Source organism: Puntigrus tetrazona, chromosome 15, assembly GCF_018831695.1.
Source record: "Puntigrus tetrazona isolate hp1 chromosome 15, ASM1883169v1, whole genome shotgun sequence".
In the NCBI taxonomy this organism is placed as follows: Eukaryota; Metazoa; Chordata; class Actinopteri; order Cypriniformes; family Cyprinidae; genus Puntigrus; species Puntigrus tetrazona.
The window spans coordinates 11,260,470-11,285,792 of NC_056713.1; the positions used below are offsets into that span (position 1 = coordinate 11,260,470).

At 39.8% G+C, this 25,323-nt stretch overlaps 1 pseudogene; it reads right to left on the reverse strand.

The window, feature by feature from the left end:
- Positions 1-7,706: 7,706 nt before the first annotated feature.
- Positions 7,707-25,323, reverse strand: LOC122358621 (annotated as a pseudogene).

Here is a 25,323-nt window from a genome sequence, read left to right on the forward strand (position 1 = left end):
CAGAAATGGGAACCAGAGCTCCGGTTCAAACCGCTTATGATTCTGCAATTAAACGGCGATGAGGTCTAGCTTTTCTCATCGATGTGGTCTAAAGGGATGCGAAAGATCAGCGCCCCAGTAGAGGGATCCTGTGTCAGTGATTGCGCAACGCTCGCGTCCAGCCTCAACTCGCGTTTTTGCGCAATCTCGCCACAGCTGGTTTACTGATACAGAAATAAAGACTGAAAGCGACCTAGTAAGTTTGGCGCAGGGACGGGATGGGTTAGGCTGTGCAACTGGCACCATTTGCTCGGTTTGCATGCAAACGTTATGCACAGATGTTGTGGACGGTCCCACGTGCAAAACCAGGATTTTGTAATTATCAGTATCGAAACGACGCAAAGATTTTTTTTTTTCTCGCGGAAGTGTTAATGACATCGCTTTAATGACTCCGCAACCTTGCGTTTAAAAAAGAATAAAGTTAAATGTAAGAGGAACAAATTTCTAGCAACAGCACGACAATGCGAACGAAAAAGCAAAGCTGTAAAAACAGTTCAGATAGATATTCAGGAATTAAATACTGCAATGCTTAGACTTATATTTATAGATTAATCTTTAATAAATATGAGTCATTCAGTTGAGAGCAGATTTGAGTGATTTTTTAATTAAGATCCATGGTGTACAGCAGCAGGTATAATGCACAGAGTTTTTCACAGGGGTTTAATGCTGGGGATCTGTGGAGCATCACGTACACAGCATCAACTGGAGCTGTTAGGCGCAAGGTTTGCTAAGAGTGGCCCTGGTCACCTTTTTCAAGCATGGTTTTACCTCTAAGCAAAGAAACGAAAAGGAAACTTTGCCATACATCGGGCCCTTGTGTCCGCTTGTGTCCGCTCTTTCAGTGTGTCCATCTACTTAAGAAGGTACCTCACCACTGCTGAGGTGAGCACGTGAAACGCGTTTAGTACGATTCAAGACAGATTTTGGCTACATTCATCATGTTTACATTCATCGTGTTGACATTGTCACGTGAGACCACAGAAGAGTTCATAGGCAAATCACTGAGCAACCCCTGAATGAAATAACACAAAATATGTATCATTTTAAAGCAAAAAATTATATTTGAATGATATGAAAATTGCCCTTGACCAAAATGTTTCTTACGTTTAAGTCACCTATTTCTCAAAATGAGAATATTCGAATGCAAATGTATTTTTATTCCCTAAAATATTTACATTTTCATCAAATGATTCCTACCTTTTGACCCTCCTTGCTACGGCCTTGGAGTTATTGATTTATGTTTATGCATGGCGCTAATTTCTTTTACGCATTTAAAATTTCTTCAGGCAGACACGACAGATGCTGGGGGAACGTCATCAGAAAGGAATTTTTCTCCTGCTTTATTTCTGTCACGAGATGTGTCAAATAAGACAGATGCGTTCTTTTTTGTTGAGCAATTTTTCATCCATTTCGATCAGCTATTTCTCGGCTGGTAAACGTCTGAATCAAATCATTTATCCATCAAATGATACCAACCCGACCCTCCTTGCCGCAGTCCTCGAGTTAGGAGTCGTGTATGTCACAAAACATCAACTTCAGTGAAGCAGCAATGCCCTCGGGGCCTAAAGGGTTAAAATACCACCAAGGCACACCAATGGTGCATTAGCGGGATATACAACATGACTTGCTGAGTACAGAAAATAAGTGTTGTTTTAAGTGGCGTATTCATCACCGATCGTCACTGATAACCCTGAATCATTAGTTTAAACAAGAACATCATGGACTGCAAATGATTAATTGTGTTTTGCAGCGGACAGTCCTCATCTTGGAAGTTAATCTGAGCGTGGCCTGAGGTAGAGAAAGGCATTGTGCTCTCTTCTGACGACAGATAACATCACTATCAGACACATAGGTCTCTCGGATTGTGGGAGAGATGCCAAAGATACTTTAGCAAGGCATTAGGAGTTACAATTCAGCAGTTTCGCACCTTTACCGTATTTAAATAACATTGCAGATGTTCTTTACAACAGGCGGACGACTAAATTGCAATAGGACCCATGCAGCCGCCATTAGATTTATGTTTAGCTTTATTAATTTATTAAGGAGGAAGTTAGTTACGTTCATGCAGTCCGTTGGTTAATTAGTAAGAAAACGCGGATGAATAAATCTTTTCGCGATTATGTTTGATTTATTAAAGAAGGTTAATGTATAACAAAGCATTACTGAACCACGTTAGCTTGCCAGGAGTGTGTTTAATCAGAAGACAGATACCAAGAAAGCTACAAACATAAAATAGTGTACAAGTGTGTTTTTTTAAAATTGCAGTAAGTCTGATGGAGTGGTCGGGTGTTGCCTTATTATTAATGCAGTATGGAGGAAGTCAGTTATGTTCATGCGGTCTGCTGGTTAATTAGTAAGAAAATGCGGATGAATAAATCTTTTTAGTGGTTATGATTGATTTATTAAAGAAGTTTAATGAAGAGCGAAGTATTACGAACCACGGTTATGCATAACCCAAGTTCAACAGGAATACAGATTCAAAGACTGTTAATAAATAAACAAACGAGTAAATAAATAAAAAAGGGTAGATTTGCAATTTATTTTTAACAGTGAAGAACTGAGGATTGAGGTTGCTGAGTTTCTCCGTCTGTATTCAATCACTTTAGCTGAAAAGCCAGTACATTTGCTTAAGCCTCCTGCTTTTCATATTTTCTTATTCTCCTCTTAACATATACTCCCAGGAGACTCTGTAATCCAACAATATATTGATAAAGTATGTGTTTCAGGGTGAACACTCCGTGAACTCTGACGTAGAAACCAAGCCTCACGCCGACAGCAACGCTGACAGAAGCTGACATCTGGAGCAAAACAAACGATAAGCGCTGCTCAGGAGGGAAAACATGCAAGTGTTACATTTTCATGGAAAACACTGAATCATGAGGCGAAACGACTTCTTTGCCAGAAGTGTCCTATAGCCAGGCAACTAGTTTATCTTTCATTTTATAACCGTAAAAGCAGCATCGTTTGTGCTGATGATAACTTTACCGTTCATTGAGGGTATCGAAAATCTGTTTTTAACTATCATCAGAGTCAACCGCATGCCACCGATAGACTTATGTCTTTCTTTTACACAGAAAAAATGCATTCAGCATAAATCTCTTCCAACAGACATTGGTCATTCCTGAATGACACTGTCATAAATTACTTTCTCATTATATACGGAATGAGGGTCAAGATCGGAAAGATAAGCAGATTTATGTCAACAGCAAAGAAAAGAAAACAGTAGCTATGACAAAAAAGACAACTTTATAAACTAAACATTTTGACTTGAGACTCTGGGAAACTGGAGAAGAAAGCTATTCTGTGATGCAAAGTAACCGGATGAACATACACTTCAGAGTATTTTACACTACAATGCTTTTTTTTTTTTTGCAATTATCAGTCAATCTATGTGGCCTGTCACCCAGTTTTCTGTAGTACAAGAATTGGTAAAAGCCATCTCCGTTCCTAGAGAAACTGAAGACAAGTCGTGTCATGCCCCTCGCTTTCTCCTAATACATTTCTCAAGAGCTGGTGTTACATTTTTCTCATAGACCCTGTGCCAACATGGCTCGGTCTAGACCTGTTTGTGTTTATTTTCCACCTCATTCCTCTCATAAGTATGTTTGTGTTTTTTTGCCGTAGTATTTGATCCCATTCATTTAAATCAGCAGTCTAATTTATGACATTTTTAAAGGGAGAAAAATGGGCAAGGTCAATGTTGCAAGATATCATGTGATCCAACACCTGTGCTGATGACAGGAGCGCGAAGAGCTTCGAAGAATAATAAAGATAAAGCAGATATTACTACCTGTCCAATGAGATTTATTCCTCAATATATATATATATATATATATATATATACCTGTCAAACTATCTATTCTGCAAACTACTATATATATATATATATATATATATATATATATATATATATATATATATATATATATATATAATATTTAATAAATGCAGAAACTTTAAGAAACCTAAAATGTGGTTAAATGGCTGTGCTTTTCGACTTCAGTCTTGAAAGTTTCTCACGGCTCCTTCATTAAGAGTTTTATTTTTTTTAGCATTCTTTAAAACCAGAAAGTTGGCTTTTCTGAAGTTTTCCCAAGGAAATAGTAAGAGTGTGAGATCTTTGCTCTGTGTAACTGCCATTTCATAGGAGGAGCCTGGAAATGTCTTTGTTTTTTTCTCAGCCTTGATTCCGTATCGCCGGGATCCCTGCTGACATATGAAGATTGCGTCTGTGAATTATTAATGCATTGGCACATAAAGAGAATAACATTTACTGTTAATGTTTGCCAAAGATTTATCAAGTAATCTACAAAGAGATGCAGACCGTTTTATTCCTCATAACAATGAAATCATGATATATTTTTCTCCCCATGGCGGTTGTGTCAGTGCTTACAATAAACAGCACATCCAGCTTAGCGATGGGTCTTTCGGTGCGCACTGCTGCATGGCCTGTAATCCGAGCATTTTAAGCAGGTATTTAACTTTGACACGTCTCCCTGCATTCTCATTCTGCAGAGCGAAAGTGCCAAATATTGTCCCCCTCCAGCGCACACTTTCCCTGCTTCTCCTCAACAGTCACACCTTGTACTGTACCTTCGTCCATGTCTCAACATTTGTGCAGACATGCCTCTGGATCCTGTTAGGCTGATTCAGCGGCACCTTTAAGGTAAGCAGAGGCATCTTGGCAGCACGGCGCGTCCTGAGGAGTCACGCACAAAAATTTTGTGCGCAAAGGTAATGTTCACTCATAAAAAAGAAAACAAAAGGGGAAAAAAAAAATGTGCAGATGTCTCGCTTTCACTCATTCTTAGTTCTCTTTACGGTTTAAAATGCCCATTCACCTCTGAGGGTCATGACCCCAAAACTATTTTATCTTGTACTTTAAACATTTGACCTATGACCGAGCTTGAGTAATTTATGTCTCACGCCAGCATTAGAAGAGTCATTATAACTATAGTAATAGCGACACCGATGTTTTGGGTTCAACTCCCGGGGAGTGCATAAACCGATAAATTGTTAGCTTTGAGTCCGCTGCATGGCGCTTACAATAAAAGCATCTCGTGAATGCAAATGAAAATAAATGGCTTGCACAGATCGTAAACTGAACCCGATTTAAAAGTTAGTATACTCACCTTTGTGACGTTCCGAACTGGTAAGTTTTTCTTCTTTTAGGCAGTATTTTGGCTGGTGTTTTCATACAATGAAGGTGAATGATGATTTGCAGGCTCAAAAAAAGAAGCGGTGTGGAAGTAACATAACTGTGAAATAGCATAATAATCCATACGACCTCTGAGCCATATTTCAAATCTACTGAAGTCAACTCTAGGAGCAAACTAAAACCCTTTAAACCTTCAAAACCTTTCACAGTCTCAGTCATGTGGTTTTAATATGAGCATATAAAAAGAAACAACTCCAGAGTCGGTTATGAGACGCAAGAGAATATGTGATTGAGAGACTGTGAAGCAGCCTTCCATCATTGAATTTTACTGTGTTCATACCTATTTTTGTAATGTTTATTAGCACTCCTTTAATACATTATTCTTCATTGTATTTATTCATTGACCTCCCACCCCACACCTGTGCTTGACAAGCATTATGTTGCGAGAAAAGTCAATTTGATGTAAATGGATTCAAATTTTTAAAACAGGGCCCTCGATTAATGGCGTAAACGTACCTGAGTGCATTTTTTAGCGAAACATGAAACTAAGAAATGAACACTAGAGGCAGTAAAACTCTCGCACGGTTCATTTGCATAATACAAATTTGCATAATACACATATCCAGCAAATCCGGGTTTGGATTTGGTGTAGGGAATGTAATAAATACACAGCAACACCTAACAAAACGTGCACAGAGGTACATATTTTTATATGCAAGACTTTGTATTTTATTACAGTTTTCAGTTATTTTTCTTGGTTTTTTTATTTGTTTCTGTGGCGTTTGATACATTTGTGATACATTTCGCTCGCTGGTTTTGCCCGTATATTTAAATTCTTTGTTTTCTTCTGTTCATTGTCTATCTTTATGTGATAACATTTGTGTTTTGTCAGTTTAGTCACCCATGCATTACCGACGGATCTCATTCATCGAAATGAACAAACCTTCATTCGAGTGACTTTCAATGTCATCATTTTAACAGCCAGACTCCCATAAAAATGATCTATGTAATCTTAATCAGTCTTTGGACAGATGTAATGTCCCAACTGTTTATGAATAATATACGATTAGCTTTGTTTTCTTCAAAGGTTTGCTGTGATCCTGATTTATTGTCTTTGCCTGTTGCAGGGTTTTGCGCTGAAACATAGTTATTGTTGGCAACACAACATTTTTTTGGCAGCCAGTCCGTGGAACCATATGAAAGCTATTATAAAGCATCAAGTCACATTTCACAATCATTCACACCATGACAAAACAAATCGTACAAACTAGAACATTTGCAAATGCACGTTCTCTTTATTGTTGTACCCGTTTGAATAGGAGATGTGATGTACAGATGCTCTAAAGAAGCAGATTTGATGGTAGAGTGTGCAGAGCAGAGCATTATTTAAACATCTCATTAGGAAAGGTGTTAACTTGAGAGACAACTAAGCCTGCAGGTTAAAATGATAAAATGATAACATGATAACATCTCTAGGGATTTCTCCAACTTTCAGAAAACTTCTGGCTTTCTAATTCTAACTGACATGAACCGTAAAGAACAGCACTCTGTAAATGTTAGCATTTTAGCCACCGTAAACAGGTTTTTTTCTTGAAGCTACACAATCGAGCTAAAATGAACGTTAATCTACTCTCTCAATAATTCAGTTAACAAAACGTCTTTGAATAATTGAGCTGAATAATGATACGATTGTCCTCAAGAGCTGCTTCACTTTGCAACATTGACACAGTTCTAGAACTCAATTGTATCAACACTAAACTGGCTCAAATTGATTCAGCTTTTTTTTGTTTGTTGCTCAATTTAACTTGTTTCATGATTGCTGAACTTGACAATTTATGAACTGTACCGAATCAAAACTGACCGGAGATAAATATGACACTGTTGTTGTTTTTTTAGAGCTTTAAAACATAATTTTTGATTGTATCTGACAATGATGTTTGAATCTTTGATTCTCTTGGTTCTGTTTCCTGATTAATACTGTGAAGCTGTTTTAATACAACCTCCATTGTGTAAAGCTCTATAAATAAAGATGACTTGAATTGACTGAACTTAAAAATAAAGGTTCCAAAGAGCTGCAGAAAATCCACTGCAGAAGAACCCTTTTTAGTTCTCCGAAGATGCTTTCATTTTAGAACTTTTTTCTAGTATAAAGAACCTCCTCTAGACTGGAAAGGCTCCAAGTTCTTAATAGAACCATTAATGCCAATGAAGAACCTTTCATTTTTAGGAATGTATCCCTCCACAATCTTAAATAGAAAGTTCCTTTATTGGTATCAATGAAGAACCTTGAACATCAATGGAAACTTTGTTTTTATAGTTGATAAAGGTTCAATAGATTTTTAAAATGGGTATTTTAGGAATTGTTCACTGAAATCTTTATTTAAAAAAACTTTTAACCAAAAATGGTTGTTCTATTGGAACCTTTACTTTTAAAAATGCACAGTCGTTTTTCACTCAATGCTGTACTAAATGCTTCTGTATCTATTAAAGAAGCTGCAAAAAGAGTTAAGACGGATATTTTAAATATCTTCTGAAAACAACGAGGAGTTGCAAATATAGGGTTCTTTTTGGCCTCATCTTCTTCCAGCAGTTTCTCAAGGGCCAGAGTGCCCTCAGGGGCCTGGGGAGTCTCCACCTGCTGAGGCTCAGGTTCTGGAGAGATTACTGGCAAGGTCAGAGGCACTGGGAAGAGCTGGGGGGCCGTCAGGGCCGCTGGCATTGAGGGGCTTGCACGACGGAGCCGGAGATGGTGGATAAAGGCTGAGCCCAAGGAATGTACGTCAAGGACGAGTCTGGGACCTCCACCTGAGGCAGGGATGAGCTAGAAGTGCTCATGGTCTAATAGGGAACAAGATAAGAGACAAGTTAACATCTCCAGACACTGAACATAATAGCAGTGGCTTAGTGTCAGTCTGTGGCTCACCGCAAGGTTAGTGAAGAGAGGTGTGTGTGTAAAGGTCAGCACAGGGGAAGGGCCCACCACCGTGTAACTGGGACAGATCGGCTGGACATACATGTCTGTGTGAGGACATGGGATGACAGGGTCGTGCTGTTGGTCTGGAGGAGTCCAGTGACTCAGAGGCTGTAGGGCAGTTGTGCTGGTGGTCTGGGCAATCCATCCTGTGCAGAGCCCACCTACATCCACTAATGAATCATTTAAGCAGCTCTGGTTGCCTTCTACAAAGCTGGAAGACCCTTTTAGAGGGGAAAATAAGCATGAAAAATGTTTGCATTAATCAGCGACCAAAAAAAGTCCATATGATGCTTACCTGCATGTGCGTATGATGGCAGAGAGCTGGGAACCATCACCTAGAAAAAAAGTAGCCCATATAATTGAGTTTTTTGTTAAGTTGTTTAACTGCAAACTGAAATTGTATATTATTAAGTCTTATTTTCGTTTTGTTAGTTTCAAGCCAATGGCTTAGCTTTAAAAAATAAATAAATACATATAATTAAATATATAAGAGTGCTTTACAAAGATTAGTCACATCCAGAATAAGAGATTTTGTTTACATAATATGAGCGTGTGATGTATGCATTTAAGAAAAAATGTTCTGTTCATAATATTGTTTATATATAAAATAAAATATAAATGTTTGATGTAAAGCATGATTTTTTACACTTGGTGCTTATAAAATGCATTGATTTTATGGCCCTCTTACCCCTCATATGTCTTATTAAACATTAACATTTTTATTATTTACAAGTCAAATACTGTAAGTACTCCACCCTAAGGGTTCAATAACTGGATCTAATGTTTGTTTTACAATCAGGATTGGGATCTCAGTGAGTATTGTCCAGTAAACATAGCAACAACAAACCTTAACCTTGTTTCAACAAAATCTTTCTTTTATGATGGGCACGTTTGATTAGAAGAAATACACTGAATCCAAAAAAAATGACAAAATGAGCACTTATTGCTAGGCCCGTTTCTGCGTTGTAATGGACCGTTTCATTCACTGGATGCTTTAAATGAATCTACATTTAGGTCAACGACTAAATTCAGCATAAATCTGCATTTCATGGCCGCATACGTATGCATTTATTCGATAAGTAGTCACCTAGCAAACAGGATAATGTGCAGTCAGTTATCTTCACGACAGTTTATTTAACAATAACAATGACCTGCTGGCTATACATTACGCTCTACACAACAGATCAAAAACAATTAAGGTGTAGCACAATGTGATTCCTCCGTAAAATGATTTACATGTCAGGGCAAGTTCTTCCACTTAAATTCCACTTAAACAGATGATAGGGACTTAAGACCTACACCTGGTAATTTGGATCAAGGCGTTTCTCGCTCTGGCCCCCAACCCAGCAAATAGCCGATCTGTTCAAAACCAGAATCTTCAAACTGAGAGAGGTGTTGATTGAAATGGCAGAGAGCACGTGGAGGGGCTGGCTTACAGATAACCAAGCTAGCCCTAAAGTAACAGACGTAGATAAGAGCGGGTTTAGTTCTGGTGTGTGCTTTCACTTATTGTCATAATGCCACTTGGGAAGCAATTACTAACTCAAGTGTCATCAGCTTCCAAGGAATAGCTTAAAGAGCATCTGTAAACAGGATCAGAACGGCGTTAGAAGAGCTGTGAAGTGGCCTCGTAAGATCTCATGCTTTTTAAGAAGATTGCATTTAACAGAATTCGACTCATTTAATGTGAGAAAGAGGTTGCTGAGTGTGTGTGTTTTTGTTTTTATGTGTTGTCAAGTATAATTAGAAGGTTGGCAGGCAAGCCTCTTGGCAGATCCACAAACGGATTTGCATAGGCCCTATGCCCAACCCCTCCGGCTATGTGGGGGAATAGTTTAACTGTCACGGAAAAACACCTGGATTATATAAGACCAAAATCCCCTTGGAGTTCGGAGAGACTGCCTTTCTGCACTCTGTAAAGGCTAATAGCATTCAAGCTGACATTGATTGTGCAATTTTGCAATCCTGCAATCAATTCGAGAGTTTCCTGGGAGACTAATATTAAGCCAGTTTTCCGTATCCTGAACTGACCTCATATTATAAAAAAAAACAAAAAATCGAGAAACAACCAAGCTCGTCTTTTTTTTCCACGACGAATTGTTAAACGATCCTTTCTATAAACATGTTTTACATTACAAGACGAAAACCTTGCCTATTTTCTGTATAAATATGCTTATGACTAACAGAGATCATAAATTGCTGGTTTATGATTCCAGCTAAACGGATAGCTCACAAAAAAAAATGGTGTCATTACTCGTCCTCATGATTTATGACCTTTGTTGATCTTCAGAACACAAATTTCTGACCCTACACAGAAAGCAACAGGACTGACAAGTTCAAGGCAAATGGTCCACGTGTTTTTGTTAGATTTCACCAAAAACATCTTAATTAGTTTTTTCTAAAATGAACGAAAGTCTTGCGGATTTAGGACGGCGTGAGGATATTCAGCCAATTATTAGTGTTAGTGAGACTTGCGTTTGTCATATTAACATTTAATGGGATCATTTACCCAAAAATGACTTTTAATTCATCATTTACTAAACCTCATGTCACTCCAAACCCGTCTTTGTCTTCTGTTGAAGGTAAAGAAGATGTATATGTTTTTGTCCGCACCAAAACTTGTTCGGCCGTTCAGCATTCTTCCACACAAGAAAGAATCTCCAACATTTTTTGGGGAGCAAACGGCTCTTTAAATGACAGCAACCAAACAATCAGCCGTCTTTAAAGCCAGAGGTCCTTTTTTTCATAAGTAATCTTTTTCAGTCCCGCATTTGGATATCACCATTGTGCATTGGCTGGATTAGAGGAATAACAAAAACAACAAGCTGGGACTTGAATGAATAGCAAATGAGATAATGTTAAAGGACAGTTTTCACAATCAAAAGCGTGTCTTATGGAGTGTGTATGCGCGCACGTGTGCCCCTAGTTCCTACTGCGGCGGGGTGTCGTTCTCGCAGCATTTCCTCTTTTCTCCGCAACAGCTCCTTCACAGGGTCCTTGACTCTCACTCCTGGTACGGCTTGGATGCGGATGCCTCTGACAGTGCTGTACAAGAAACACAGCAGATCATGCCTCATGACAAGCGCACAAAAAAATAAAAACCCTTTGAGACGTACGGATTTCTTGCTTGTGCCAAGTTAAACAAGGTGTGGCTGAAAGTGTTGAAAGTTTCAGTCACTCAGTAGATACCTCTTTTATTGGGACCTTTCGTCTTTTTTGTATTGTGTAATCTGAAGTACAAAGCTACTGTAAGAGAACAATCACTCAAACTCTTGCTTTCTTGAACAATTTCAGCCATTGGTGAATAGTGCGGACATGGTAAGCTTGAAATCAGCTTATTTGCAGATATAATTATATAAATCCCACTTCCTAATCTATTCAAATAAAGCAGCTGGTCAGATATAACTACGTTAAATGGCTGTTTTTCATTAAATATCCACTTGCATGTGCCATATGATCCGTTTCAGTTTTTTTTTGAAAACCACACTGACACTACACTGAAACTCTATTCATAAAGCTGCAAAAAAGAAAAGAAAAAGAAAGCCATTTAAAAGTTTGGGGTCAGGATAAGGATTTTAAAACATTTTGGTCCCACGCTCAATATGGCCAGAGTTACTTAATAAATAAATAAATAAAAATACAGTGAAGATGGTGATACTGTGAAATGTTACAGTTTGAATTTTGTTTTTAATATAATTTGAAATGTAAATAAAAGAAATATTGCTTTATTCAAAAAAATAATACTGACCCCAAACCTTTGAAAGAAAGTAGGTGTATTAAATATTAAATAAAAATAGACACCTGTCACATCTCTGGACTCTTTGTTTATGTTTTTGTCCCGTGCCATGTGCTCCTGTGCCCTGCCTTCCTCCGTGTTAATTATGTTATTGTCATCAGCTGTGTCTCGTCAATTACCCCGTGTATTTAAGTCCTGTCTTTTCAGTTCTGTTGGTCCGAGCGTCAGAGGTCCTTACCTGATGTCTTTACGTGTGTTTATCCTGCCTGCCTGTTCTACCTGCCTGCCGTTTTGTATCTTTATTTTGCCTTTTGAGATTAAATCCATTTAAGTTTATTCTAAGCCTCGTGTCATCCGTCCCGCGAAAGCGCAACTGTGACAGAACGCTCGGACCCACAAAAAGTAAATAGCGGCGTATTTTCCCCCTTATTATTATTTTTTTTTTTTTTTGCCATGTTTGCCCAGTTTAAAGACCCAAACTTCCTCATCCGCCTGCTGGAGCAGGGGATTGCTCTCGAGGACTACACCGAACTGTTCCTCGAACTGGCCAACGACTCCCGCTACCCGGACTGCTCTCTGCTCGAACTCTATTTCCGTGGACTTAACACCTCCAGCCAAGCGCAGCTGTCCGGGAGCGGTCCTCGAGAGAGCCTCGCCGCATACGTCGAGTGGGTGCTGGTGTCGTGCAAATCAACAATGATGGTTGCGCCTGAGGACAACGACACCAACCCCACTCCAGATCCAGAGCCTAGCCCAGCCCTTCACCGCATGGTCGAGCCCCAGCCTGAGCCCACCGCTGACACGGGGGCGGAGTCGAGCGTGACCACGGACCCATCGTCACAGAGAGCGACAGAGCCGTGGAGCGTAACAGGACCCGAGCCGTATACGTCAGACCAGGTGCGCGAACCAGCAACAGAGCTCCCCGCGGTGGAGACAGCCGTCTGTCAGGAGAGCGCGGAGTGGAGCTCCGCCCACTACACATCGGCTGAGGATGAGCTGATCATCCACCTGGGGCTGCTGGATCTGCAAAGGGAGCTGGATGATGTAGACTTGGACTTGGACTTAGACTGGGCACCTCCCCTGTATCCTGAGTTCCTGTTCCCGTTCAGCTACCCCGTAAGCCTGGTTCCGCCCAGCCTTCCCGTAAGCCCGCTGGTTCCGCCCAGCCTTCCCGTAAGCCCGCTGGTTCCGCCCAGCCTTCCCGTAAGCCCGCTGGTTCCGCCCAGCCTTCCCGTTAGCTCGCTGGTTCCGCCCAGCCGTCCCGTTAGCTCGCTGGTTCCGCCCAGCCGTCCCGTTAGCTCGCTGGTTCCGCCCAGCCGTCCTGTTCCAGTGCCCGCGCCACGTGCGCTCTGTCCCGTTCCAGTGCCCGCGCCACGTGCGCTCTGTCCCGTTCCAGTGCCCGCGCCACGTGCGCTCTGTCCCGTTCCAGTGCCCGCGCCACCGTGCGCTCTGTCCCGTTCAGTGCCCGCGCCACGTGCGCTCTGTCCCGTTCCAGTGCCCGCGCCACGTGCGCTCTGTCCTGCTTCAGTGCCGCGCGCCACGTGCGCTCTGTCCCGTTCCAGTGCCCGCGCCACGTGCGGCGCCTGTCCCGTTCAGTGCCCGCGCCCGCGTGCGCTCTGTCCTGTTCAGTGCCCGGCGCCACGTGCGCTCTGTCCCGTTCAGTGCCCGGCGCCACGCGGCGCTCTGTCCCGTTCCAGTGCCCGCCGCGACGCGCGCTCTGTCCCGTTCCAGTGCCCGCGCCCACGTGCGCTCTGTCCTGTTCCAGTGCCCGCGCCCGTGCGCTCTGTCCCGCTCCAGTGCCCGCGCCCGCGTGCGCTCCGTCCCGTTCAGTGCCCGCGCCCGTGCGCTCCGTCCCAGTGCCGCCTCAAGTTTCCCACCCTCCCACCCATGCCACACCACGTCGATGGATCCCAGCAGCCCCTGCGCTCATCCTCAGCAAACCATCTGGAGCTCGCCACGGGTCTGCCGGTCTCCATCGCCGTCGAGGGTGAAGGATCCCTCGCCTCGCCGTCCTGCCTCCGAGACCCAGACTCCTCCTCGGCTCGTAGACCCGTCGGCTCCCCCTGGGCTCCTAGCTCCCTCCTCTACACCGTGGTCCGTCAGTCCACCAGCTCCACCAGGCTCCATCGTCCCTCCGGCTCCGCCTTGGTCTGTCGTCGACCATCCGTCGCCTCGGGATTCCTCTCCTCGGCCGCCTCGTCACTCCAATCCCACCGGCTCTGTCAGGCTCCTCCTTCCCTCCGGCTTCACCTCAGTCCTCAGTCGCTCTGGCTCCGCCGCGTCCTTCCCGTCCCCCGTCTCCGCATCAGTCGCCAAAGCCTGCGGCGTCGCCTTGGACCTCCAGCGCCTCGACGTCACCCTGGCTCTTCGGCTCTCCGTCTCCACCTCAGTCTCCTCCTCCACCTGCTCCGCCGCCGTCGGCCCATGGAGTCGATGGCTGCTCCTCCTCCATGGCTCCTCCCTCCGTCGGCTCCACCTTGGACCACCATAACTGGGCTCTGGATCTCCTCCTGCTCCGGACTCCTATCTCCTTCCTGGCTCCTCCCTCCGTCGGCTCCACCTTGGACCACCATAGCTGGGCTCTGGATCTCCTCCTGCTCCGGACTCCCCCTGGCTCCTCCCTCCGTCTACACCTCCTTGGACCCTTCTGCCTTCTGCCTGCCCACTCCTGGGGATCCGTCCTCCACCACAACCTCCTCCCAAGACCCGGTATCCCCAAATCTTAGTCATTTTGGTTTTTGTTTGTTTTTGTTTGTTACCCTTTAGGTGCGAGGACGCACCTTCCGGGAGGGGGTAATGTCACATCTCTGGACTCTTTGTTTATGTTTTTGTCCCGTGCCATGTGCTCCTGTGCCCTGCCTTCCCTCTGTGTTAATTATGTTATTGTCATCAGCTGTGTCTCGTCAATTACCCTTTGTATTTAAGTCCTGTCTTTTCAGTTCTGTTGGTCCGAGCGTCGAGGTCCTTACCTGATGTCTTTACGTGTGTTTATCCTGCCTGCCTGTTCTACCTGCCTGCCGTTTTGTATCTTTATTTTGCCTTTTGAGATTAAATCCATTTAAGTTTATTCTAAGCCTCGTGTCATCCGTCCCGCAAAGCGCAACTGTGACAACACCAGTGTGCATATAAAATATTATCAGTTGTGATGGCAATAGGGCATGTGTAAAAGTATATATTCTTTTCATCACAAATCAAAATATGTAATATATATATATTACACATAAATAAATAAATAAATAAAAAAAAAAAAAAATATATATATATATATAATATAATAATATAATAGCTAACATGAAGTAATGAGCAATATTTTTTTCATAATTTTTCTTCATTTTGCACAATGTTAATTTCTTTATATACCAGTACATTTCAGGTTAAAATGACTAAGTAGTACAGAATCATTGCTAGGTCATGATTTCTAATAAAATTAAATGAAATGAACTTTATTCAAAAATTTGACCATTTTTTTCAGGATGTGCACATTCCACTTCAATAAAATTTTACGCAGTCTCAGTATAAGCCCAGCGTGCACTCACGCACTTAAGAGGCAATAAAGTGATTATTCACACCCCAAAGATATATTTGCTATGTACAGGAACAGGCATGGTCTTTGGGTGCATGATAAGAGTAGCTGTGTGCATCTGCGCAGACACAGCTGGCCAACAGTGAATTCTGAAGAAAGCGCCCACAGTGCACGCTGTGTACTTAAGGAGGTGTGATTGTTTGGTGATGCACGATTGCCTAACTGTTCTCATATATCAGAACAGTAAAAAAAAAAAAGAGAAGAAAGTTTAGGGCTCAACAAAACCCCAGCAGTATTTCTGCACTCCTAGTAAATTTTTTCAGTTTATAATCGTGCCACGATTTGTTACTCATTATTCAATTATTCTGTGAGTCACACGCTTGAACGCATTCCTTTAATGTGAAAATCTGATATCGCTTTAGGTGTTTGCTAAGCATTGTTTGCGTAAAAGTTTCTCATACTCTCCACACCCCGTTCTCTCACAACTGTTACTTCTTAAGGCTAAAGCCTCAATGTTTAATCGCCAAATAATGAATCAGTAATGTACCTGTTCTGTGCCATTCATCACAGATTCATGACACACATTGGTCTCTGTTAGAACAGGCCGCCAGCTAACCACCTGTAACTCTCCATAGCTTTGACAAAACAGCCATGGGCTTTTTTTTCTTGAATAAATGTCTGCTATATTGCCTGCAAACAATAAAAATTCCTTTCAGTAATGCTCTCATAGAATGGACTTGGTTTGGGATTTGCAATTTTTGTATTCATTGTCCAACATGCGCCGATGAACAGTCGGTGCAAACATATAACTGTGAGGGCAAAGTGGTGTCTACGGTTGTGCAATACAAGCGCAGCATGATTTTAAAAAGCCGAAAAGAGGAAGCTACGCAGCTGTGAAGACTTTCTTTCAGGAGGAGGGCAATTGAAGGGTTTTGCATATCAAGATTAGGCCACTCAACAGGACGCCTGGCTTATAAATGGTATGCATGTTTTCTGGAAGAGGTCTCTCAATGGTAATAACCATCAGTCTAGCAGGACTTACTGGCAATAAACCTCTCAATAAATCTTAAGTTATGTGGAATGTGGAAGAAACTGCCACAGCATAATTCTTACCTAAGCTGCATTTTTTTTACTGCTCTTTAGCATTTATGGTACTAAGATTTCAGGAACCTTAAGGATATCTATCTATCTATCTATCTATCTATCTATCTATCTATCTATCTATCTATCTATCTATCTATCTATCTATCTATCTATCTATCTATCTATCTATGTACAAACACAGATTGTTTTATCTATCTGAAACAAAAATTAATCTAATTAGTTATGCATTTATTTATTTAATTTTGTTCTAGTTAAGTTAATTTTAAGTCATTTTGTGAACAATTAAAACCCTCATTCAAAACCCATTTTTTCCGTTATAATCAGTAATCATTTTATTCAGTTTCTGTTTCAGTTAAGTGTATTTCAATTTTTTTGACGGTTTTAGTTTCAGTTTTCAGTTAACAATAATAACCCTCATCCAAAACCTCATTTTTCAGTTATAATTAGATACAGTTTGTTTCATTTATATATATTTCTACATATTTATTATATGTGTTTTATGGCTTTAATGAACAATAAGAACCCTCATTTAAAACTTTTTTTTTAACTTCACCATCTGTTTCAGCATGTGACCGATTCACATTCAAGCAACACATTTTTCTTTGTGAGTCCATTTGAAAAATACAATAATGAAAACAGCAGCATTATCTTTACATCAGTCAGAGAGCTTTATAATAATTGATATCATTTCATCACTAGCTCTATGTCTACCCAGCAAGCATTGGAACTTTTTTCATGAGGGGCGAAAGACAAAAAAAAAGAATTGGTAAAAGATTGGTACGTTGTTATATCTAATTTATTACAGAATACTAAAGTAATATTTAGTTTCTGTCAAATAGCCAAAGACCGGGCCTGTGTGTTAATGTATCTGTCACCCGTCTGCTTAGCAACCGCTATCTTCCTTACCGCACTGTAAGGGAAAAAAATAGAGGCACCAGTACAACAACCAACTGCTAACTACTAAAGGAGATCATTAATATTGTCAAATCATAAAACATGCAAATCTTTGCTGCTGATGAAAAGGCAAACACTAAGCTATTAATTAATCACGCCACTTATCAGAGCAGATAACGTGGCACAGGAACAAAAATCGTTTTTTTCCCCCCCATATGTATAACGTAATAGGAGGTGAATAGGTTTTGCATATTTTTTGCTCCATCCGAAATTGAAGATAAAAATATATATGTATTTTGTTGATGCATTATGCTTTTGCTGTGCATTTTGTAAGTAAATAAGCATCTTGCGTTTGCTGCAACAACACAATTCAGGTGAAATGTGCAAATCTAAATATTGTATTGATATCCAGAAATTGTACTTACATTTTCCCATGTGCACAGTCTTATACGCTAAACTCTTATAGTATCTCGTCAAAACGCTTTTCTATTTGCTTCCTGAGATCATCTCATAATTGTACAGTGGTTGCTTGAGTGGGCTGCCTTATAAAAGCAACAGCATTGCAGATTCAAGTGATGTCACCACAAAGGGAAGCTGCGATCCACATTAATTCAGCACCACCAGTGTATAAGTTTCACTGTAACACGACTAATAAAGATACTGAAGTAGGTATCAATGGCTGCTCGCATAAATGAAAAACAAACAGGAAGAAAATTGGAGAATTATGTTACATTTGTTTTAGTGGCACATCTGTACAATCCGTTTTTTTCTGTTGAGCAGGAACAAAATGATTGGTAAGCAATCATTTGTAGCTAAAAAAACAATCAAGTTTAAGTTAAAATTTAATTTAATTTAATTTAATTTAATTGCTAAAACACACCAATAAAATGTTTAATATCTTATTAATATTTTTATTTCATTTTATAAAAAATTTAAATTTAATTTTACAAACAAAAAAGTTATGTTTTGTGTATTGGAGACTATATATATATATATATATATATATATATATATATATATATATATATATATATATATATATATATATATATATATATATTAATTTTAGCCCTTTTTATACATCCCCATGTAGGCACCCATTATTTTAAAGTTTGCATAACATGTTGTTGCGTGATTAAATATGCCTTATGTGACAATCTCAGATATGATTTGTATTTACTTTATTGCAATAAATAAATATAGTTTCTTCCAGGGTGCAGTTAAAATCTGCGCTCCAAATTAGGCTGCTGAGAAGCGATGTAGCTCATGTGAAACTGTCACACCAGTCAATTTATTAGTGTTTAAAGGAAGCACCTGCACGCACTTTGAGCTTCACTGACCACTCAAGCTATGAAGCTCATCGTGTTCCTTTTCTCAGCTCGGTTCTTTCTATTATTACACGAACAATCACACATCTCAGCAACAAAAACAAGGAACAGCTTTTATACCAACAACAAAATGCATCTGCTTGTAAAACCATAATATAATCACTTCAACGCCACACAGTTCAGAAATACAGCTGACTCATAAGGGAGTTCTCGAGGTGGCTTCAAAGTTCTCGGCTCATCAATATTTCGAACGGTCTCTGCATAAGGCGTATTAATGAGGGAAAAAGCTATAAATACTTACTTCAGCTTCGTGTGCGAAGATGGTTCTTCCTTCCAAATGAATGAGAAACTACACAGTGCCAACGGTTAATGCATGAAAGCGTTCGCTAATGCAAACTACAGTGTGGGCTCAATGCAAAGAAGCAATTTTCAATAGGCCCGAGTGAACAAGGCTTATTAAAAAAAAGCTTTGTTTCTTTCTGCAAATGTTTGAACCGTTTTCTCAAGCACTGTGGGGGGAAAAAATGTTTTACCAGCACAAACTTGAGCCGTTGAAGTCTATCAGATGAGGAAACAAGGTCTTGACCTTTAGAAGTGTTGTCTAACCCCTCTTTAATGTTAAAATCACTATTCCAGGCTTAGTTTATTTTGAAAGTTGCGGCTAAAAGGAAAGGGGAAGCGATTTAACAAGTACAGCTTTGCTCCAGGCAACACGAACATCCTAATTTACAAGTTCAGTTACTTTGGGTTTAGGGTTTAGTTGTTGAGTGTAACGGTGAAGGATGAAAGGCAGACTTATCCTCTGTAATCTTTCACCTGGAGCATAGCTGGAGAGCAGTAGCAGGAAAAGGGCAGAGGGGAGGCAGGTCACTGTCATACAGAGACACCGAGCTGCTCTGTGTGCTTTATTAGGAGGGAAAATACCAGAAAACAGCCTCTGGGGTAGAGAGTTAGGGCCCGCCGTCTCAAGATGAAGTGGAAAACCATATTCATCTTTTATAGTGATGGTGAAAAATGTTGAAGATGTTGAAAATGTATGTGTAAAAAAATATATATATATAACAATACAGAAAATAGATAAAGAAAATATTGGCAGTAAATACAGCAAATAAAATGCACAAAACAATAGCAATAGCCAAAAATACATTGTATATTTGGTTAATGTCTTACTTAAAACTTAATTTTGTTTAGTCATATGCATCGCTAATAACTTTTATACAGTTTTAAAGCAATATTTGCACCTCAGATTATCAGCCAAATATTGTCCTATCAAAACAAACAATGCATCAAGCTTATTTATTAATCTTTCAGATAATGTATAAATCTCTTTAGAGATTTTGTAGTCCATAATACACACACACACACACACACACACACACACACACACACACACACACACACATGCTGTCAAATAATTGATCGTAACTGATCACATTCAAAATAAACGTTTTTCTTTACATTCATGTTTGATCTGTGTTTATTTATTATGTATATGTCAAAACACACACATGTTGTATGCAGTTGCATTCATAATTAATTTTCTTATGTGCGATATTATATATAAATACATTTGATATATAAACATTTTTTTCCTAAATATATAAATGCTTTGTATTTATATGCAAAAATATATCCTCTAAACTTTTATTTTGAATGTGATTAGTCCTGATTAATCGTGTGACAATAATTATTACGTTCTATAATCTGTAATTATCACGTTATTACAGTATTGTTGAAAGTGATTATAGCAACTGAAAAGTTTGTAGTTTTTAAAAGTAATTTAAAATGTAATATATTGACTGTGAATGTAAATGTAAAGTGATCTATGCGCTGAAAATGAGGGAAAAAGAGACGATCCCTGCGTCCCATTCGGAAGGGCTCATCCCAGTGTCCTAATCCAGGGTGTCACCAAACGTTATTCTGAAGGGCCGGTGTCTTGCAGAGTTTAGCTCCAGCTTGCCTCAAAACACCTGCCTGTATACCTAGTAAGACCTTGATTAGGTGCTGGCTTAGGTGTGTTTAATTAGGTTGGAGCTAAACTCTGCAGGACTCCGGCCCTTCAGGACCGTGTGTGTGTCCCCTGCCTAAATCCCTTCAAAGGGTTTGCCTTCCGGATTGAGAGCTTCGAAGGGTTGAAGACTAAATTATGATATTTGCTCAGGTGGGTGCTGAGGTCTTATCTGTTGGATTGCAATGTATATCCATTTTGTTAATTAACATTACACACAGCGCATGTCTAATTAGAGTTAAGCCAGGCGGCGTGGTAGCCCACGGCTAACGTAGCCATAGGCCACGAGTATTAAAGGTCAATCCCATAAAAGCTTTCTTCATCTTCAGGACACAATTAAAGATATTTTGGATGAAAACAGGGAGGCTTGTGACTGTCCCGTTGGCTGCCAAGTAAATGACACTGTCAAGCTCCATCTGCCATCAGTGGTTCAATCTGAATTTTACGAAGCGATGAGAATATATGACAACTTTATTCAACAATTCTGTCACCTCCAAAGAGCCATTTTTGGAGAGCATCCACTGGGTACTCACGATATGTCACGGCTTACACAGAACAGTGTAAGTAGTTTGCGCGTCAGAAGATATTGTCCAAACTCTTGGTTTTTTGGTTTTGTTATATTTTCTTTGCATACAAAAGGTATACTCGTGGCTTCATAACGTTGCAGTTGAACCACCGATGGCGATGGGACTATTCTGACAAAATCGTATACTTTGCAGAACCTGATTTTGCTTAGTGCGACACGCGTTCCCTGGATCAATATCTTTGTTGACCCTGGAACAACATTGTGATTAACCAATCAGATTTGAAGAACCAGTTTGTAGTCGTTGTGAAATTAAGGCTTACGATGGTGCTCAAATCCGTCAGCATCGTCATTCATCTATCATTTCTTCTGATTTTAGACTAGGTTTAGGTGTAGAGATATGGTTAAGATCACATTTTCGGATTAAAGCGGTAACTCAGCAAAATAATATGTGCTTAATTGTTTGGCAGTCAATGGCACAGTCTCCGTCATGAAGCTCATCCAGTTCAAAAATGCCTCCAGAGGAAGCATCATGTCATCCTTGGTTGTGATTGTTGTTGGCTCTTTTGTGTTTGTGATGATTGTGTCATGCTACAGGAGATTATTTTTAGCTTTTTACTTTCTTATTCGTGTAAAGATATCATATTGCTTCAGAAAACTTGGAATGCAACACGACCTGTGTGTAATTCTTTTATACTGCTTGTTTATTTTAAGTTTTTGCAAAAATAGCATTAATGCACGTTTATTTGCCTGTTACGTGTTTTATATTGATCAGAAGTGGGTAGGTTTAGAGTAGGGGTGGGGGGTTTGGTGCTTCAATGAATATACATTCATATAAAATATATATTTTTTTTTTACAAAAGCATGCAAACCATTAAATTAATGAAAACAACGGACCCTGTATTTCACAAAATGCGCTAAAGGGGTACCTTGACCATCAAAAAGCTACAATTTGGGAGTGAGAGTGTGTTTCAGCGTACCTCTGTTTTGTATTAAGTGGTGGTTTACTGAACAAATAATAAATGCAATTATAATTCAAATTAGGGAAAAAAATCAACTACAGTTTATGCTCTGAACTATAGCCACTTTTATATTTTTCGTTTCAGCCCTTTTCATTTCTATAAGGTTACAGTTAACAACAGAGTAAAAACATTATTTATATACTATTGTAAAGTTAAACATAATAATCAACGCTCAAACTCAACAACAAAATAAAAATAAATTATATGTAATATATGTGAATTGCACTTAATTGCACTTATTAACTTATAAAATTTCTATTTGTTATTGAAATGTATTTATTTGCACAGTGGCTGTCATGACTTAGATATACATTAATAATTAAGACATCACTAACAGGTAAAGTAAAATATGAGTATATAGTCTAATAATTCACACAATGCTCTTCTATAGACTTTATTTTTTCTGGCTACTAACAAGCTTTACACACTGGTGACTTGCTGCACGACAGCGGTTTGTTTATAAACCGTTTTATTGACATCTTTTCACAGCTGAAACACTGATCGAGTAATTACATAAGTCATGAGACGCTCATTCGTGTTTATTTCATGCTAAAACTGGCAACAAACAGAAAGGGATGATCACGCTCACTCATGCTCTGCACGGCAGTTTAAACTGTCACTCCACACACCAAAAAATCCCTTATTGTTTGAATTTCCTGAAAAAAATGACACAATTTGACACTGGATGTTTTATATATTGTATATATAATCCACTCAGGATTCAAAAGAAAAGAGCATTAAAGTTCACAATAAATCATGCTTTAAGTTTAATAGAACCCATTGCATTACAATAGAACGAACCTTTGAAACGCTCCAAATGAACCATTAACATATCGATTCAACCCCCTTCGAGAAAAAAAAAGACATTTGTAACACAACCATCTGCATTTTTGCAAAGAAAAGCACGTTTTTGGTTTCACCTGCAGGCCAGAATGAAATCTTAGCGTGTGTGCCAGGCAAGGTTACAGCCTGTGTGTACATGCCACTTCTCAAAGTGCCAGAGCAGGCAAGGGCCTGCTGAACAAACAAACCCGCATGACTCCGTCAACAAACTCGACAGATACATGAAGAAACAAACACCGAACACGGCTCCTGCCTCACGTGCGTCTCCTCCCCTGTGGTGGACACGGGCAGGAGACCCAAAGCTAATCCCCACAGATTGACAAATGCATCTTCTGTGTACTGAACTCAACTGAACTCAAGTACGGGCATGACCTGTTGTGAGAAAAAAAAAAATCGTGCCATTGATTACCCGTCTCGTATTGCATATTGTTAGCATTGCAAAACAAATGGGGCATGTAGTTGCACATGCTCGAGCTGCGGTAAAAGCTACAACTAAATAGATACGTAACAAAAGCGTCCTGAAAAACTTTTTAAGGACTTAATGCACAATACAACAATAGCAAAAAGCCTTTTATGACAAGACATAATGTCAGTGGATTCATCTGCAGCCGCAAAGCCACACCGTAGCTCCGCTAGTGTCATATGAGGGCTGGATGGGAGGGACGGGTTGAGAGAGAGAGAATGAGTGAGAGCAGCTCAACAAAAGGATGAAGACAGGAGCAGAGTGCAGGGCCTGAGGCAGCCGGACTAAATTCCTGTTGTCTCAAATGAATCAGATGATAAGCTTGTTGACATATGCCAGCAATGACTCTACAGGGAAACGCCAATAAAAGGTTGTTCTGTTAAATGCAAGTACATTCCAATACAATAAAATTCATATCGAAGGTCTAATTAAATGGCAATTATGAAAAGGTGGTTTTGCTCTGAACAGGATGTCACTCGATACCTTTAGGATTATGGTTAGGCAGGTTTTTTTTTAACCACAATTTGTTGCGACATGCCAAGGTACAACACCTCAAGCTATCGTAAAACTTGGTAATTCTGTTTATGTTTAAATGCTGATCAGACAATTTTCTTGCCTAAAAATTACTATTATCGGATTCCTTTAGTAAAAGGTTTGGAATATATATATATGTGTGTGTGTGTGTATTTTGATATATCTTTAATTAATCATTAATTGACATTTAATGAATGGATAAACATCTCAGAACTGGCAGTGGACTAATAATTCAAAAAACATTGTTGAATGGAATTGTTCCATTGATGTTGCAGGTTCTCGATGGAACCATTAATGCCAATAAAGGACCTTTATTTTTTACCAGTGTGGTTGATTTGTTAAATACTGAAAGTCTTGTAAGCTCAGTAGATGTGTGAAAAATAGCTGAAGACACTGGAGCGGCTATATAAAAAACATCCACTCACATTCAGCCAAATCTACATCAAAGTGGAAGTGGACTGCAGCAGATTTGCCAGTTTTTGCTTTGAGATATTACTCCTACACCAAGGTGCCTACAAGTTTTTGAATATGTCCGATAAGAAAAAGGATCAGCTGTTCTTCCTATAAAATAGCCTTGGACCTCTTTATTTTAGTTTATTGTGCTGGTCAGGAACTCTAGGAACTCTGAACTGGCATGTTCATGCAAGTGAGAGGAAACCCTGAGCATCTTTCTTAATAGGGAGTGCCTCGAAAGTTTTTTTTTATGTCCTAAATAACTGCCTACCACTTGTTAAGGGTGTTAACAAGCATAGTTTTAATACTTTTTAAAAATAGTTTTATAAATAGTTTTAAGTGCCTTACTAAAAGTATTCACCCCCTTTTTTTTTTTTTTTTTTGCTGGCTTACGCTAAACTGCCTTAAATGACTTTTTCCTACATTGATCCACACTCGATGCACCAAAATGACAAAGCAATTGTCACAACTTTGTACATTTTTAAAAAAATAATAAGTACATTGCATAGTACTTTGTTAAAGCACCTTTACAGCCTCTAGTATTTTTGGATATGATGCTAGAAGCTTTGCACATCAGCTTGTGAGCTGTCAGCAATGATCTGCCATTCTTCACTTCACCTGTTCACCTCTCAAGCTCTGTCAGGTTGGATGGAGGCAGACACTTCTCCAGAAATATTTGATTGAGCTCAAGCTCACGCTCTGCCAGGTCACTCAAGGACAT